Raw genomic sequence first — 16037 nt, 5'->3', positions numbered from 1 at the left:
AACAACGATTCAAAAAGGGAAAAACAAAAGTAAGCCCAAACCCCAGGAAGTGATTCTCATTAACCATGAGCTCACTTGGCAGCATGGCCACACTAACAGCCTCCAAAACTATCCTATCTCCAAGATCCCCCCCTTCCCATCTCCAGTGGCAAAGAATCTCCAGATTCAGGCTATGGAACCTAATCCTGGCCTAGATAGAAAGTCAGCAGGCCACAGCCCCACAGGAACAAAAGCCTGTCAGAGGTCACAACCCCATAGCACTAGCAAAGCCAATGTCAGGACAGATAAAACTTGCAGCACCTAAAAGCTCCTAAAAGCCAGTGCCAGCCAAAGAAGGAAGAAAGACAGGGATAGGGAGGAAGGAGGAAGGAGAAAAGAAGGGAAGGAAGGAGGGAGGGAGGGAGGGAGGGAGGGAGGGAGGGAGAGAGAGAGAGAGAGAGAGAGAGAGAGAGAGAGAGAGAGAGAGAGAGAGAGAGAGAGAGAGAGAAAGAGAGAGAAAGAGAGAGAGAGAGAGAGAGAGAGAGAGAGAGAGAGAGAGAGAGAGAGAGAGAGAGAGAGGGAGAGGAGACGGAGGGGCTATGTAGCACTCTACCAAGCCTTCAGAAAAGAGCACAGCATCCATCTGGGACCAAATCTGTCCCCTCAAATAAATTGGCCAGTATGAAAAAAGGCTGTGATATCCATCTCCCAAGGAAACCAACATCAAAGTGAAGGGAGTCAAGAGAAGTGAATGATGGGAAATTTTATTTTTAAAAAGACTGAAATCAAAGATTTCAGGAAGAAAAAAAATTAGAAGACTTTAAACAAAAATAAAAGGAAAAAAATCTGACACTTGATGAGGCAGAGGACCCTGTGAAATTTGAGGAGAACATAGTTCCTGAGTGACTGAAAATGAGAATCGTGAGAACAAGATTCATGATGTATACAGCAGAAATAATGGGCAAAACAGATAAATGAAATCTGCCATGGCACTAACAAAATAGAAGAGAAAGTTGTAGATGTGGAATGCAAATACACAGAAGTGAAGAACAACTTTGAAGAAAAGCAAAACAACAAAACATTAAGCTGTGCTCATTATTCAAGAAAAACATGGATCTTGAAGACAAGATGCATGGAGACAGCCTAAGGATCATAAGTTTCTCAGAAGAACACAACAGGACAAAAGACTTCAACAGCATAATGCAGACAATAGCAGAAGAGAACTGGCCAGAACTTCTGAATATAAAAAATGAAACACCAATTTTAAATATTCCAGAAAAAGAAAAAAAAACTCCAACAACAAAGCCGCAAACTCCAAGACAGAGAGTGTGGTTAAATTTAACAATTTAATTCAGAGAGACGTTTGGTAAACCACCAGGCAAAAGATCTTCAAACAGAAAGAAAAAGAAGTGTGAATAATGCAAGACCATTTGATGCCCACTAGAAAATGTGAGAGGGAATAGAATAATGGGTTCCAAAGAGTAATTGCACAAAGAATACAGAGAGAAGAGAAAAGGCCCAGGGTAACCTACCCTGCAAATCTGAGCTAAACCATACAGGAAAAAAAGATGGGATGTTCAAATAATTTTTAAAAAGAAAACCCAAACTAAGAAATTGTTTTGCTTCTTAAACAACAGAAATTCAGGAGGAAAGAATAAATGCAGCAGCTAAGGACAAACAGCAGCAACACAGTGACAGCAGACAGATCAATCAGTAAGAGGCTTCTTTCTAAATGTATACAAGGAGAAAAGTGTAAAGGCAAAAACCTGGTGGAAGCATCAGTGAAGAAATGGACACTGGGCATGACAAAAAAAGTCTGATGACATCCAGCCAACAGGTAAATCTTTGTTGTTGTTGGGACTACATTATAACACAGGAAGATACATAAAAAACAAAGGACACAGAGACATGTTTATGATGTACCGAGGGCAAATCAAGGGATAGCAATGAGAGGAGACTGATCTCTATGATCTCAAGAAAAGAGTCCATAGGGGAGCAGGTGAGGAGGAAAGAAGAAGGAATGAAAAGTGTCCCTGAAGAGTGAGGAGAAAGGAAGAAAATCTCACTTTGGTGGTGAGAGGGGGTTCCACTGATGACTGTTCCAGCTAGGTATAGGTTAGGATTTAAAGCTGAAAGTCTACTTGCCCTTCACAGATGGAAAGAAAATAGAACCCCTAGGGGTAACTGGCACCGGGAAGAATAGAACATCGTGGATCCATAGTGGAGATGTTTGAGGTAAATCATGAGGGACACCGTGAGAGAGGGCCCTACCATGGGACAGTAGCCTTTCTGATACTTGCAATTATTAAATCTGTTCTAGGAGTGAGGTATAATGAAAAGGGGAATCCACAGGTTAAACCTTATAAGGCAGTGGCAGAAAGCACCTAGGGAGGAGGGCCCAAAATGGATACCTCGGAAGCTTTAATTGCACAAAGAATACAGAGAGAAGAGAAAAGACCAGCTGGTATTGATATTGATTAGATATTGAGGATCTAAAGGAGAGAGAAAGAGAAGATGCTTCGTGAAGAAAATGGAAGAAACACTTCTTGGAAAGAAAACTATTAAGCCAATGTGAAAAAATTTTAAACAAAATCCTATGAAACAGCTTACAACAATCTATGTGAAAAATCATTCATTATGACCAAGTAGTATTTGTACTAGGGATGCAAGATCAACATAATTAATGGTATTAAAAACCAATACATCCCAAAACACATGATTACTTCAACAGATGCCAAAAAAGTCTTAGCGTACAACTCCTTTATGCCAAAAACTACAAAGCATAGGCACAAAAGGGCCTGTATAAAAATCACCTATCAATACTACAGTAGAACCTTTTCCAAAAAAGAGGTGAGGGAAGCGATGATGTTGACTCTTTGTCACTATTATTTCATAGTGTTCTGGAAATGACACAGGAAAATAAAAGAAAGGAACAAAGATAAATAGGAGATAAAACTATCCCTGATTCCTGCCTGATGTGATGGTATATTTGGACAATTCTAGGGAATCAGCAAAGATATCAATTGAAAGAATAATATCAATAGAGTTGTGGGCTACATAATAAAACCCCTCAAAAATTAACATCATTTCTTTAAAATAATAACAAAACACCAGAAGCAATATTAGAAAAGGAAATCCCTATAAAATGAATGAAATAATCTGGGTAATCGACCTACCAAAGCACTCAAAAGACATGTAGAGATTAAATTACAAAGTGCGCATTAAAGAAAGACTATCTCACACCTATCAAAATGGTTAAGATGACAGAAAAGGAAAATGACAAATACTAGAAAGGATAAGGGAAAATAAGTAGATGAATATACTGCTAATGGGGCTGTGAACTAGTCTGAACATCAAAGCAAGTTTGAACTATGCTTCTAAAACTATTAAACTACATAACCATTGCCCCAGAAACACCACCTTTAGGTACATGATCCAAAAAGATCAAAGAAGGAGAAGAACCCATAGGTTCAAATATATTTATAGCAGCTCTTTTTGTGGTGACAAAGAAGTAGAAAGTAAAGGTATGTCCATCAACTGGGGAATGGCTGAACAAGGTATGGTATATAAAGTTGATGGACTATTATTTTGCTATAAGAAACAATGAAAGGGATTAATTTCAGAAAGACCTAGAAAGGCTTATGTAAACTAATGCAAGATGAAGTGAGCAGAACCTGGTAAACAGTAATAAAAAATAAAAGAAAATCAACTGTGAAATACTTATTAGTAACTGATCAATACAACAATCCACTACAATTCCAAAGGATTCACGATGAAATGTGCTGCCCACCTCCAGAGAGAGCACTGATGGGCTCAAAAGAGCAGACAGAAACATATTTTTTTAAGTTCTTATTTCTTTAAGACATGGCTAATTCAGAAATTTGAGCTGTATAACTTCATATTTGTAATGGGTTTCGTATTTCTTGCCTTCTCAATGGGCCAGGGAGGGTAGATAGACTCTGGAATGGAAAATACAACAAAATTTAATTAAAAAAAAAGAATTAAAGAACTTAAATAACTAGAGAAATATTAAGTACTTATAACTAGGGCATGGCAATATAATAACATGACAATATTACCAAAATTAATTTACTCTTTTAATGTTAGATCAAATTAACAAAGCTAGCCTATCAAAGGAAATGATGAAAAGGAGGGACAAAAGGAGAATACTACTTCCAGACCTCAAACTAGATTAAAATGCAGCAGTCATTACAAAAGATTTAGTAATGGTTAAATAGAGAGAGAGAGAGAGAGAGAGAGAGAGATCAATGGAACATACAAGCAACCAATTATTACTATGTGTCAGGGCCTGAGCTAAGGGCTGAATTTACAAAAAGAGACAAAAGACCCTGCCCTAAAGGAAATTACAATCTAATGGGGGAGACAACATGCAAACAAATATCTACAAAGCAACGTATATATAGCTCCATGGGGAAATAATTGACGTAAAGAAGGCGCTGGAATGGACAGCTTGGGGAAGGCTTCCTAGAGAAAATATCAATTGGGACTTAAAGGAAGCCAAGGAGGTCAGAAGTTGGAGCAAAAGAGAGAGAGAGAGAGAGCATTCCAGCCATGGGAGAGGCAGATAGAATGTTCAGATCCTAGAGATGGAGCATTTTGTTTGTGAAACAGCCAGGAGACCAGTGTCATTGGATTGTAAGATGTAAGAAGCCTGGAAAGGGAGGAGGCGGTCGAAGTTATAAAGGGCTTTGAAAGCCAAACAGAACATTTCATATTTACTCCTGAAAGTGATAGAGAATCACTGACGTCTACTGAGTAAAGTGCTAACACGATCACTTTAGTGGTTGACTGGAGTGGGGAAGAGACCTGAAGCAGGCAGACATCTCTTTCCCAGCAGGCTATTCTAGCAGTCCAAGTGAGAAGATGAGGGCCCAAGTTGAAGAGACAAGGGAGAGAAGGGGGCATGTTCGAGAGATGCTGCAGAGCTGAATCAACAGGCCTTGGTAGCTGCTTGGATATAGGAAGAGAGAGAAAGTGAGCAGTCCAGAATGACTCTCAGGAGAATCAGAAACAACAGTGCTTGTAAAACTGGATAACAAAAATTAACCCAGGAAAAACTACTTATTTAATAAAAAACTGCTGGGAAACCTAGAAAGTATTCTTGGAGAAATCAGGCTTAAACTAACACCTTCACCAGTGAACTATAACCTTAATATTAATAATCATTCTATAGAATAATTAGGGGAGAAACATCTTCTACCTCTTGCACCTATCTAGAGAAGATATAGTCTTAACAAAAAAAAAAAGAGTTAAGAAACAATTATAAAAGATAAAATACTGAAAAGGTCTGTTCATTAAGGTATTTAGTATAAGGGAAGTAGTTGAATGAAAAATTTTACATCAAACTTCTCTGATAAGGGATGTAAATGCGCTCTCTCTCTCTCTCTCTCTCTCTCTCTCTCTCTCTCTCTCTCTCTCTCTAGTGTGTGTGTGTGTGTGTGTGTGTGTGTGTGTGTATAGAGGCAGGTAGGTGGTGCATAGAAAGAGCCCCAGGTTTGGAGTCAGGACGATTCATCTTCCTGAGTTCAAATCCAGCCTCAGATACTTTCTGGCCAGGACACCCCGGGCAAGTCACTTCACTCTGTTTGCCTCAGTTGCCTCATCATAAAATGAACTGGAGAAGGGGAATCAGAGACATGGGAAATCCTTGATATCATTAGATGGTGATCAATCAACTATTACTATAGGCTAAGTACTGTACTAAGTGCTGGGGATGCAAAGAAAGGGGGGAAAGACCCAGCTATCAAGGAACTCAGACTCAAGAGGGAGACAACATTCTAACAACCCCGCGCAAACAAGATATATGCAGAATAAACAGGATACTCTTGGAGAAAAGGCTGAAGAGCACAGAGAAAAATTTCTTGAAGATGGGGGGCCGTAGTTGAGACTTACAGAACTGAAGAGATGAAGAGGGAGAGCTCCCCATATGTCAATTAACCCACATTTATGTGCTTACTCTATGCTAGATACTGTGCTAAGCACTGGGGATGGCCCGAAACAATTTTTCTCCTAAGGAGCTCTGAACCTAATAGAGAGAAAAATATGTAAACAACGATGTACAAACAAGCTATGACCAGTGTAAATGGGAGAAAATCAACTGAGGGGAGGTACTATTAGCATAAAGGGACCGCCTGAACTTGTCTTCTTGAGTTGCCATATTTTCCAGACATACTGGGCCCGAAGTACGCAGGAGGCCCTGAACGTGTCAAGGATGAAGCTCCTCTGAGCTGACAGAATTTGTTATTTGCACCCCAAGCTGGACTCCCTGTGCCCTTGAGAGTCAAGACAGCCACCAGTTAGTCTGCACCAGACTGAGAAACTCTTTGCGCAGCTGGGACCCTTCTATCTTCATGCTCTACTGCATCCCAAGGGAACAGAATGCTGCTTTTGCTATGGCCTTTCTCCTTCTCTTCAGGAGGGGATTGGTTCTTTCCCCCTCCCTTATAATTTCCCCTTTTCCCTGTAACTTAAATACCCAAGATTTTCCCTGTACCACTGGACTTCTGGGTATGAGGAGTTCCCACATAAATGTGTCTTTCTCTTGTAATAAATCCAGTTGAGAGATTCAGAGGACAGAGAAGGAGGCAGGAGCTCAAGCTCTCGGAACCAAGGAGAGAGATAGGCCTGTAAGAAAGCTAACCAGGCCCCAGGAAAGGAGACAAGACTTAGAAAGAGACAATAAAGGATTTGGACTTTAACTCCTGCCTACATTTGTGGTGATTGCTGAACTGAAAGGAAGGCTGCTGCCAGAGACCCCAAGAAAACCTCAACAGAGAGCCTTACAGGACTTTAGTGTTTTTATGATACTTATGAAAGTATTAATATGTATGTTGCAGATCTGATGAATGAGGACTTAAGCTCTTAATAAATGCTTTTTCATTCTCTCCTATCCATCCTTCACACATTTGCAAAGTAGACATTTCTAAAGCAGGAGCCTAAGCTCTGCTCAAGAAGCTGCAATGGCTCTCGTGGACCCCTGGGCTAGAGTGGTGCGGTTGGCCTTTGGAATCATTTACAATTGGATCTTCTCTTCCCCCCTTCTCCCACTCCCCACTCCCCTTTCCATTTGATTCTCATTCATGGGTTTGCCAGTTGCTCTCTGGAAACAACACTTCTTCTCCCACACTCAGGCCCATGCACTCCACTGTGACTGAAACACGTCCCGTGTTCATGGACTCAACTGCTTAGAATCACTAGATTTCTTCAAGCCTAAGCTCAGGGGCTGCCGCATCCTTCACAAGACTTTTCCTTGTCCTTTCCCCGACCCCCAATCTCTGGGAGAATGTCCTTTTCCTACGAAAATTCTTCTGCCTAACTTTGTATAAGCTTTTAATTCACTTAGGTGTATAAATCATACATTCTCATCTACCCTCCAGGTCCCCAGGGGGATGAAAAGCTAGACAAAACCTGGCCATCTAGTACGGTGTCCTATATGTGGTAAAGACTTAATAAATATTTGATGAATTAACTGAATTAATGGTTAAAGTGAACAATTATAAAATGTGTCTTTGATCTGAAATGTGATTTACAAAAAGACATGGCTACTTTGTGGATTTGTTTTGCTTGAGCATGCTTCGTTACTAGTTTGTTTATTATTATTATTATTTTTAATAAGGGATGAGGGTGTGGGAGAAGATGGCAACTCGAAACAGTGATGTTTCCCCAAAAGGGAAAAAAAAGTAAACATCGAAACATTCTAAATGCAGAGAAAGAAATTCATAATGAAGCACAGACATGGAGGAGAGTTTTGAATTTATTTAAAATTTACTTTTTAAAAAGTTGACTGTATTAGAATCTGGGTCACACCAATCTTTTTTGTGTTCTTCCATTGTACATGGAAATAGAAATAGCAAACATGGCCAAGGAGGCTGATGTAACCATTCTTATAGTCTCATATGCAACATTTATATTAAAATGGATTTTATCTTTACTCCCCCCCCATTCAGAAACGACATGTCCATCTGTAAACACAATCAGATCACTTAACAAAAAGTAAGATTCTTCCAAAGCAATAACAAAAATCCAAAGTTGGAGTTAAGATGTTCCAAATGTTTCTTACCCATAAACACAGTCTATCCTTATGATCAGAGGCCAGCAAAATCATTCAAACCAAATTTTGTCCACATCTTTGCTCTGGACTCTACTTAACTGAGTTTTTTTTCCTAGAGGTCCTTAATATTTGAAACTACAGGAGACACTTCCTAAAGTTCCTAAAATTGGGCATTGCATGGGCAGTTCCCTCCCTCCCCTCTAATACCGTACAGAAAAAAATTGTAGCTGTTCACCTGAGCTCCCTCTTCTCTCTCTCATTTCCTATCCCTCGGGTGCCTTCTGCCCTATCTCTCCTCCTTCACTTCTGTCTCACCTGAAGAAAGAGCCTCATTCCTGACCAAGCCCTTGTACAAGTGACTCCATTCCCTATGGTTTCTTCCAACAAGTTGTCCCATTGGTCATCCCCGCCCTTTTCCTTCTTTTTTATTCTCTGTCTACTGGCTCCTTCCTTGCTGCCTACAAACATCCTCAAAAAAATCTTCCCGTGGTCCTTCCACCCCTGGTAAATATTGTCCTAAACCTTCTGTTCTTTGTGGCTAAACTCCTAGAAAAGGCAATTTACAACAGGTGTCTCCACTTCCTCTCTTCTAACCTCCTTACAATTTGGCTTTTGACCTCATCATCCCACCCAAACTTTTCTCCAAAGTTACTGGTGATTTTAGTTGCTAAATCCTTTTTCTCAGTCCTCATTCTTCAACCCCTCTGTGGCTTTGGACATTGTAGTCACTCTTTCCTTCTCGAGCCTCCCTTCTCTCTAGGTTTCTGAGACATCCCTCTCTTCTGGTCCTCCTCTTCCCTCTCTGACTGCTCCTTCCCAGTCCACCTTTGTTGGATCTCCTTCCAGCTTGTGCCCTCTAGCCACAGATGTCCTTCATGTTCTGGCCCGGGCCCTCTTCTCTTCTCCCTGTGTACTACTTCACTTGGAGGTCTTTTCAGCTCCCATGGATCTACCGGCCATCTCTATGCTGATGATTCTCACATCCACTTATCTTGCCCAACCTCTCTGCTGACCCCCAATCTTTAATCTCCAACTGCCTCTCAGATATCTTGAATTGGATGTCTGCCAGCCATCTTACTAAACACATGTTCAAATCAGTTATCTTTCTGCCTGCATCCTCTTCCCTTCTATCTTCTCCATTACTGTAAAAGGTAGCACCATCCTCCTAGTCCCCCAGAGCTCAAAATGTGGGAGTCCCCCCGACCTTTTCATTCTCCACATCCAAGCTGTTGCCAAAGCTTCTCTGCTGTATCTCTCAAACGTGCCTGTTTCCTTCCTCTGACGCTGCCAACACTGGCAGCCATCACCTCATGCCTCAATTATTCCAGGCTACTGGAATATTCCAATAGCCTGCTTCTGGATGTTCTTGGCTTAAGCCTTTCTCTACTCTCCACTTTAGTGTCAAAGTGATCATCTTAAAACACAGGTCTGACCATGTCAACCTTTCCTTCACCCCTCCTAATGCCAGTGGCCCCCTACCTAGGGCCTCCAGGAGCAAATACAAAATGCTGTTTGGCATTCAAAGCCCTTCATAACTTAGCCCTCTCTTTCCTTTCCAGTGTCCTCATACCTTATTCTCTGACAGGTACTTTGTGATCAGATGATTCTGGCCACCCGGTTGTTCTATGAACAGGACATTCTACCTCTATCTTTGGGCATTCTCTCTATCTGTCCCCCGTGCCTAGGATGCTCTCCTGACACGGGGAGCACCAAAACTCTCTCTCGGACTTTGGGGGGAAGGCTTGGGAAACTCCCTCAGAGAAGCTCTCCCCTGAAAGACCGCCCCAGGGAATCATTATAAAATGATTTCACTCTGTTATCTGGGTAGGATTAGTTGAGTCCAAGACCACTCCTACTTAGCCCCAGCTGGAGATCAAGATTTCTATCCAACTCTATTGAGTTGGAGATTAGTCCAGGGACACTCATTCAAATGGAAAATTTCTATTCAATTCTGAAAATCTCTGTCTGATCTCAACTCCAACTGCTCTCCACCCAAAGTTTCAATTATAAAAAGAGGCAACTTGGGGTTCATTCCTTGCAGAGGACCTAAAAGCTGGAAATGCCACGCCAAAGAACCTTTCTCTCTCTCTCTCCTTGGCATAGCTGCAACCCTCTGCCTGCTGAAAAGAGATTCTCTTTTCAGCGTTACTCCCTCTTTATCTCTCTTACCTATTTCCCTCACAGGACCCTATTCATCTCTCTGTCAGGATTTCTCTGCTAGAAACTTTCTCTGCTAGAGAATTTCCTCGCTAGATCTTTACTTCTTTGTCAGGATCTGCCACTAAGGAAGTCAGCCTGCAAAAGCTGACTTCTCAGTTGTAATAATAAACTTCTTTTGCCAATCTAACTTTTTGGGCTTATAAATTCATTTACGAAGGAATGAATTTCCGACCAGAAGGAGGTTCCCACAACTCCCTGCCCTGAGCCAAACCTCATCACTCCCACCACTCTACCTACTGATCTTACTGGCTTCCTTTAAGTTCCAAGAAGCCATCCCCAAAACCTCTCGATCCTAGTCCTTTCCCTATTTCTCCTGTGTATAGCTTGCTTTGCACATATTTGTTTGCATATTATCTCTTCATTTAGATTGTAAGTTCCTTGAGGGTAGGGGATGCCTTTTGCCCTGTTTTGTAGCTCCAGCACTTAGCTCAGGGCACTGGCACACAGAAAGTAATTAATAAATGTTTATTTGATTAAAAAGTTGGAAGGGACACAGAGAAGCACTTTGCAAGACAAAAAGATGATTTTATATTTGAACCTGGAGGTGATTGGGAATCACTAAAATTTATGGGGATTGGGGTAGGGTAGGAGGGAAGGTGACCTGGTCAGAACTGGTTCCCCAAGGCATAAACAGTCAAAGGATTATGAACTGACAGTTTTCAGAAGAAATTAAAGCTAACTATGGTCATAAGAAAAAAATGCTCTAAATCACTACTGATTAGAGGGATATATATTAAAAACAACTCTTAAGCTAACAACTTGCGCCTATCAGATTGGCAAATATTACAGAAAAGGAAAATGATAAATACTTAAGATGTAGGAAACGTGGGATACTAATGCACCATTGGAAATGCACCAACCATTCTGGAGAGCAATCTGGAACTATACCTAGAGGGCTGTAAAACTGCATACCCTTTGATAAGCAATACAACTACTATGTCTGTATCCCAAAGAGGTTAAAAAATTAGAAAATATTTATAGCAGCTCTTTTGTGGTGGCAAAGAATTGGGAATTGAGGAATGGATGAACAAGTCGTGACATATAATTGTAATAACTGTGTTATAAGAAATGATGAGCAGGATACTTTCTGAAAAACATGGAAAGATTTATGTGAACTGATGCAAAGTGAAGTAAGCAGAACTAGGAGAACACTGTCATAATAACAGCAATATCATATGATTAACTGTGCATGACTCAGTTATTTTTTTCAGCAATACCATTATTCAAGATAATTGCAAAGGACTCATAATGAAAAAAACATGCTATCCAAGTCCAGAAAAAAGATATGATGGCATCTGAATACAGATTAAAAGATATTATTTTTCATTTCTTTATTTTTGTATTTTTTTTACAAAATAATTAATATAGAAATCTATTTTGCATGACTACACATGCATAACCCTATATCAAATTGCTTAGCACTTCAGGGAGGGGGCAGAAGAGGGAAGAGGAATGGAAAAGATGTCAAACTCAATTTTTTTTTTAAAAGAATATTAAATTGGTTTTTCCATTAACTGGGGAAAATGTTATTCAAAGAAAATATAAAATAAAATCTGGGTTGAGTTATATAGAGGAACACAGTTCCATTACAATTATATGTCACAACCTGTTCATCCATTCCTCAATTCCCAATTCTTTGCTACCACAAAAGAGCTGCTATAAATCTTTTCCTTTTTGTCTTTAATCTCTTTAGGATACAGGCATAGTAGTAGAATTGCTTATCAAAGGGTTTGCAGTTTTATAGCCCTCTAAGCTTACTTTTGTAACACCTACTACGCTGTCAGATTAAAAAAAAAAAAAAAAAAAAAGGATGAATGGACTGCTCTTTGCACACTTGGACAACTAAGTAGAATGAACTGGGGGAAACTGATGGGCTTCAACAGACAGCTAGCTGCCAAATTCCAGATATGCTTATTAGATTTTCATCAGATGCTTAAAGAAACCAGGTAAAAACTTTGGGCACTATGAAATAAAACATCTAAAGTATAATGTAAACATTTCAATCAGCTTTCTTATGGCTCCATTCATAAGAGCAGTAACTTCTCAGACCCAAACCCCTGTCCAATAGGAATTGTTTCCTCAGTAAAAATGGGAGTTCTTTTGAGGGCAGTGAGTGTCTCTATTTCATACTGCTACATGCATACGGTGCCTTGGGCTTCCTTCCTAAACAAGTTATTCCTGCCTTTATTACCCCAGCTTTTTCAATCAATGACAAATCTTTGCCCCAGATGGAGGAGAGTTAGAGGGTGCAGAGCTAATACTGTGCCCACTCTAGAGGTCTGTGGCAGTTAAGCACAAATTCTGCAAGGCCCATCGACTGTAAGGTTCAGTCTATTGGTAATGGAAGCCGGGCAGGTTTATCCCTTAAATTGGTTGCAAGGAAAAACATCTTTCTGCCACGGGAACTTTTTGGAATAAGTAATTAGAGTGAAGCAAAACAAATCCACACATTGGCCATGTCCAAACATATGCCTCCATCTGGCCTCCAAGTCCATCAAACCCTCTGGGTGGCGGCCAGCGTGTTTCATCACAATTGCAATCGTGGTGCAGTCACCAAGTCATTCAGAGTGGGCTGGCTTTATAGTAACTGTTCTCCCGGACCTGTTCATTTCGGTGTGAAGGCATCCCCCGCATTTTACAGCACGCTGCAGCGGCCCATCACCTTCATAAACCACTCATAAACCATAACTTGTCTTCGGTCATTTCCCGACTGATGGGCATCCCTCCGTTTCCAATTCTGTGCTTTTGTTTTTCTTTTTAATCCGACGGTAACCCCTAAGCCCACTCGCTAAAGGAAAAAGAGGGGTCTCCGTAGCATCGGGGGAGGCTACAGAGAGCCCTTCCCTTCATCATTTCAGGCTCCTCGCCTTCAGACAGGAAGGTGTGGCCAAGGCAAGAAAAGAGGGCGGTTCCGGGAAGGGGAGGGGTCTCGTGACCTCGGCCCTGGCGCTCCACCTCTTCCCGCCCCCTCCCTCCCTCCCACAGGCTCCGCTCCGCCAAAAGGAGAAGGGGGAAGGGAGGGAGAAGAGAGGGGAAAGTGGGGGAAACAGAGGGAGACAGAGAAGGGAGGAGGAGGAAAGGAGGAGGGAGAGGAGATGGCTGACAGAAGGGAGGGGGTGGCCTTCCTGGTGGCGGAGGCTGCCAGGGAAGGAGGGAAGTCACCTACCTCGGTGGCTGCAGGGGCCCGCCCGAACGGCCCCAGTCGCCGGCAGAGGGTCTCTCGGCCCGTGGGGAAGGAGGGAGGTGCGTACGGACTGCGTGGATGCGTGCGTGGACGCGTGGGGGGCGTACACTCGATAGGGGTTGAGGCCACGGGTGTCGCTTGCGCGCGCACGCCAACGATTAGCCTAATGACGCTGCCCTCTGTAACTGAACGCAATGACCGAGGAGGAGGCGGGGCGAGTTGGACCCTCAAGCCCAGCTCCGAGCTGGTGCTCGAGATCTTCCGCCCGCAGCCTTCTGGGAAACGGAATGTGGGGACCTGGTCCTCCTTCCACTCCTTCTTTGTGGTCACAATGCATCCTGGGACTTGTAGTTTGAGGAAGTCGCCCGACTGTCTTAAAGGCAATCTTTAGGGACTGGCCCTGGCAGAGGACTAAATGCTTTTGTTTGGCCAAAATCAATCCCCTGGCCTCGGGTGGGTTGGATCTCTGGGTGATCGAGTGGCTGAGCCTCTGAGCTGTCACCCAATTGTTTACTCTGCCCACTGCATTATAGAGAACACTGGCTCATAGAGTAAATAAACAGAGCCTGATAAACTTCAGTCAACATTTATTAAGTGCCAGGTGCTGTGCTATACAAAGACAAATAAAAGTCACTGTCCTCTTGGCTGTTACATTCAATGTCTGGGACAACATGTGTAATAATATGGGGGGGGGGGAGACAGGAAGAAATGGAGGGAGGAAAATAAATGCAAATAAACCCTTCCATACAAAATACGAAGTGGCTAAAAGTCCACTTCTCTCCCAGATCCCAGAATTCCTTCCAGACATAGCACGTCTGGCCCCAGGAATTCTAAGGTAAAGTATAGCCGAGACTATCCTCGAGTAGGCAAAACCTTTTGAGTTCCCTCAAAAGGTTACATTCACTATCAACAAGAAACTATTGACAATAGCCATGATGTGGCCACTTAGAAATCCCACAGTTAGGGACTGTGAATGCAACTAGTGCTCAAGTACAGAATGTAGAATCCATGAACTTGAACTTGAACAGGTTGGGGATTTGCTTGTTTTCTGATAAGTACTTGCAATTCAATCTGCCTGCTGGAAAACCATCTTGGAGCAGGGTTAATGGACTTAATGACAAAACTGGGCAAGGATCACTAAGAGCATTGTACAACAACCCGGAACAGGCTCTGAGTTTATTGTCAAGAGCCAAGTGGCTAGGCAAAGGCCTCAGGAAAAGCAAGGATAAAGGAACAAGTCTGGAGCCTCACAGCAAGTCAAGCATAAATAGTTTGTATGAATATTCAGGTCGAAGATATCTCAAAATCTGCACATCTCATGTTTCTTTTGAGCTGCTTTTATTCTGCTTTGCTCATAGAGCACAGCACCTTCTGTGATGCTAGCATGCCATACTGGATAGTTCTGAGTCAGTGTCTCCCATGTCTCACAGTCAACACCATTTTATCCTCATAATTTTAAAGAAAGCTCCATTTATTTCTGTGGTTTTTTTTTTTTAAAGGAATGCATATTGTACTTTGTCCAATCTCTTTTCTGCATTTTTATTGAAATCATCACATGATTTTTGTTGTTATTGTTACTATGGCCAATTATATTTATAGTATTACTAATATTTTTAAAGGAATGCACATTATACCTTGCCCAATGTCTTTTCTGCATTTTTCTTGAAATAATTATATGATTTTTGTTGTTATTGTTAATATGGCCAATTATATTTATAGTTTTACTAATATTGATCTGGCCCTGCATTCTTGATATAAATCCAGCCTGCTCAGCAATTATGATATTTGTGTTACATTGTGTTGTCACCTTACTAATATTTTATTTAAATTTTTTGCATCAATATTCATTAGGGACATTTGTCTATAGTTTTTCTTTCTCTGTTTATAGTTTATCTTTCTCTGTTTTGAATTTCCCTGGTTTAGCTATCAAAGACACATTGGAACCATTAGTTTAGATATTAAGAACATAGGAGGAATGGGCAAGATCCTTTCTTTAACTACTTTTTTCAAGAAATTGATGTAGTATTGGAATTAATTTAAATTCTCTTATGAATCCATCTAGTCCTGGATATTTTTTCTTTGGGAGTTCACTTATGGCTTGTTTGATTTCTTTTTCTAAAATAAAGTTATTAAGTATTCTATTTCTTATATTATTAATCTATTATTCTACTACTATATACTATTATAATACTACTATTAATAACTAATATTTATCCATTGCATTTAGGTTGTCATTTTTGTTAGCATATAGTTGAGTGAAATAGCTCTTATAAGTTGCTTTTATTTTTTTCTTTATTTGTTGTGAATACACCTTTTTTTTTTTAATACCAGTAATTTGGTTTATCAAGATATTGATCAAGATAAAATCAGTAAAAAAATTGAAATAAACTTTCCCAGATATGAATAGACTGTCTATACCCTTAAAAAAAGATTGATAAGCAATTTTAACACTGAATATGCACCCGACTTCTACAATGAATTTGTAATATTATGCCAATTCAGAATATAGATTCTAAACCAACTATTTTCAAGAATAAATGAAAATAACTTTTTAAAAAGGCAAAAGAACACATTTTTCAATCG

At 40.8% G+C, this 16037-nt stretch overlaps 1 protein-coding gene across 1 annotated transcript in view; it reads right to left on the bottom strand.

Annotated features, from left to right (window-relative positions):
- Positions 1-13732, bottom strand: part of VAMP7 (vesicle associated membrane protein 7) — a 47388-nt gene extending 33656 nt beyond the window's left edge. The window contains exon 1 of the mRNA XM_074278047.1: positions 13437-13732. The gene's annotated coding sequence lies outside the window, so the exon portion shown is untranslated. The remainder of the gene's footprint in view (positions 1-13436) is intronic.
- Positions 13733-16037: the final 2305 nt, after the last annotated feature.

Source organism: Sminthopsis crassicaudata, chromosome X (assembly GCF_048593235.1).
Source record: "Sminthopsis crassicaudata isolate SCR6 chromosome X, ASM4859323v1, whole genome shotgun sequence".
NCBI classification, from domain to species: Eukaryota; Metazoa; Chordata; class Mammalia; order Dasyuromorphia; family Dasyuridae; genus Sminthopsis; species Sminthopsis crassicaudata.
The sequence above is the reverse complement of the archived record's forward strand: the minus strand, read 5'-3'. Positions and strand labels throughout refer to the sequence as shown.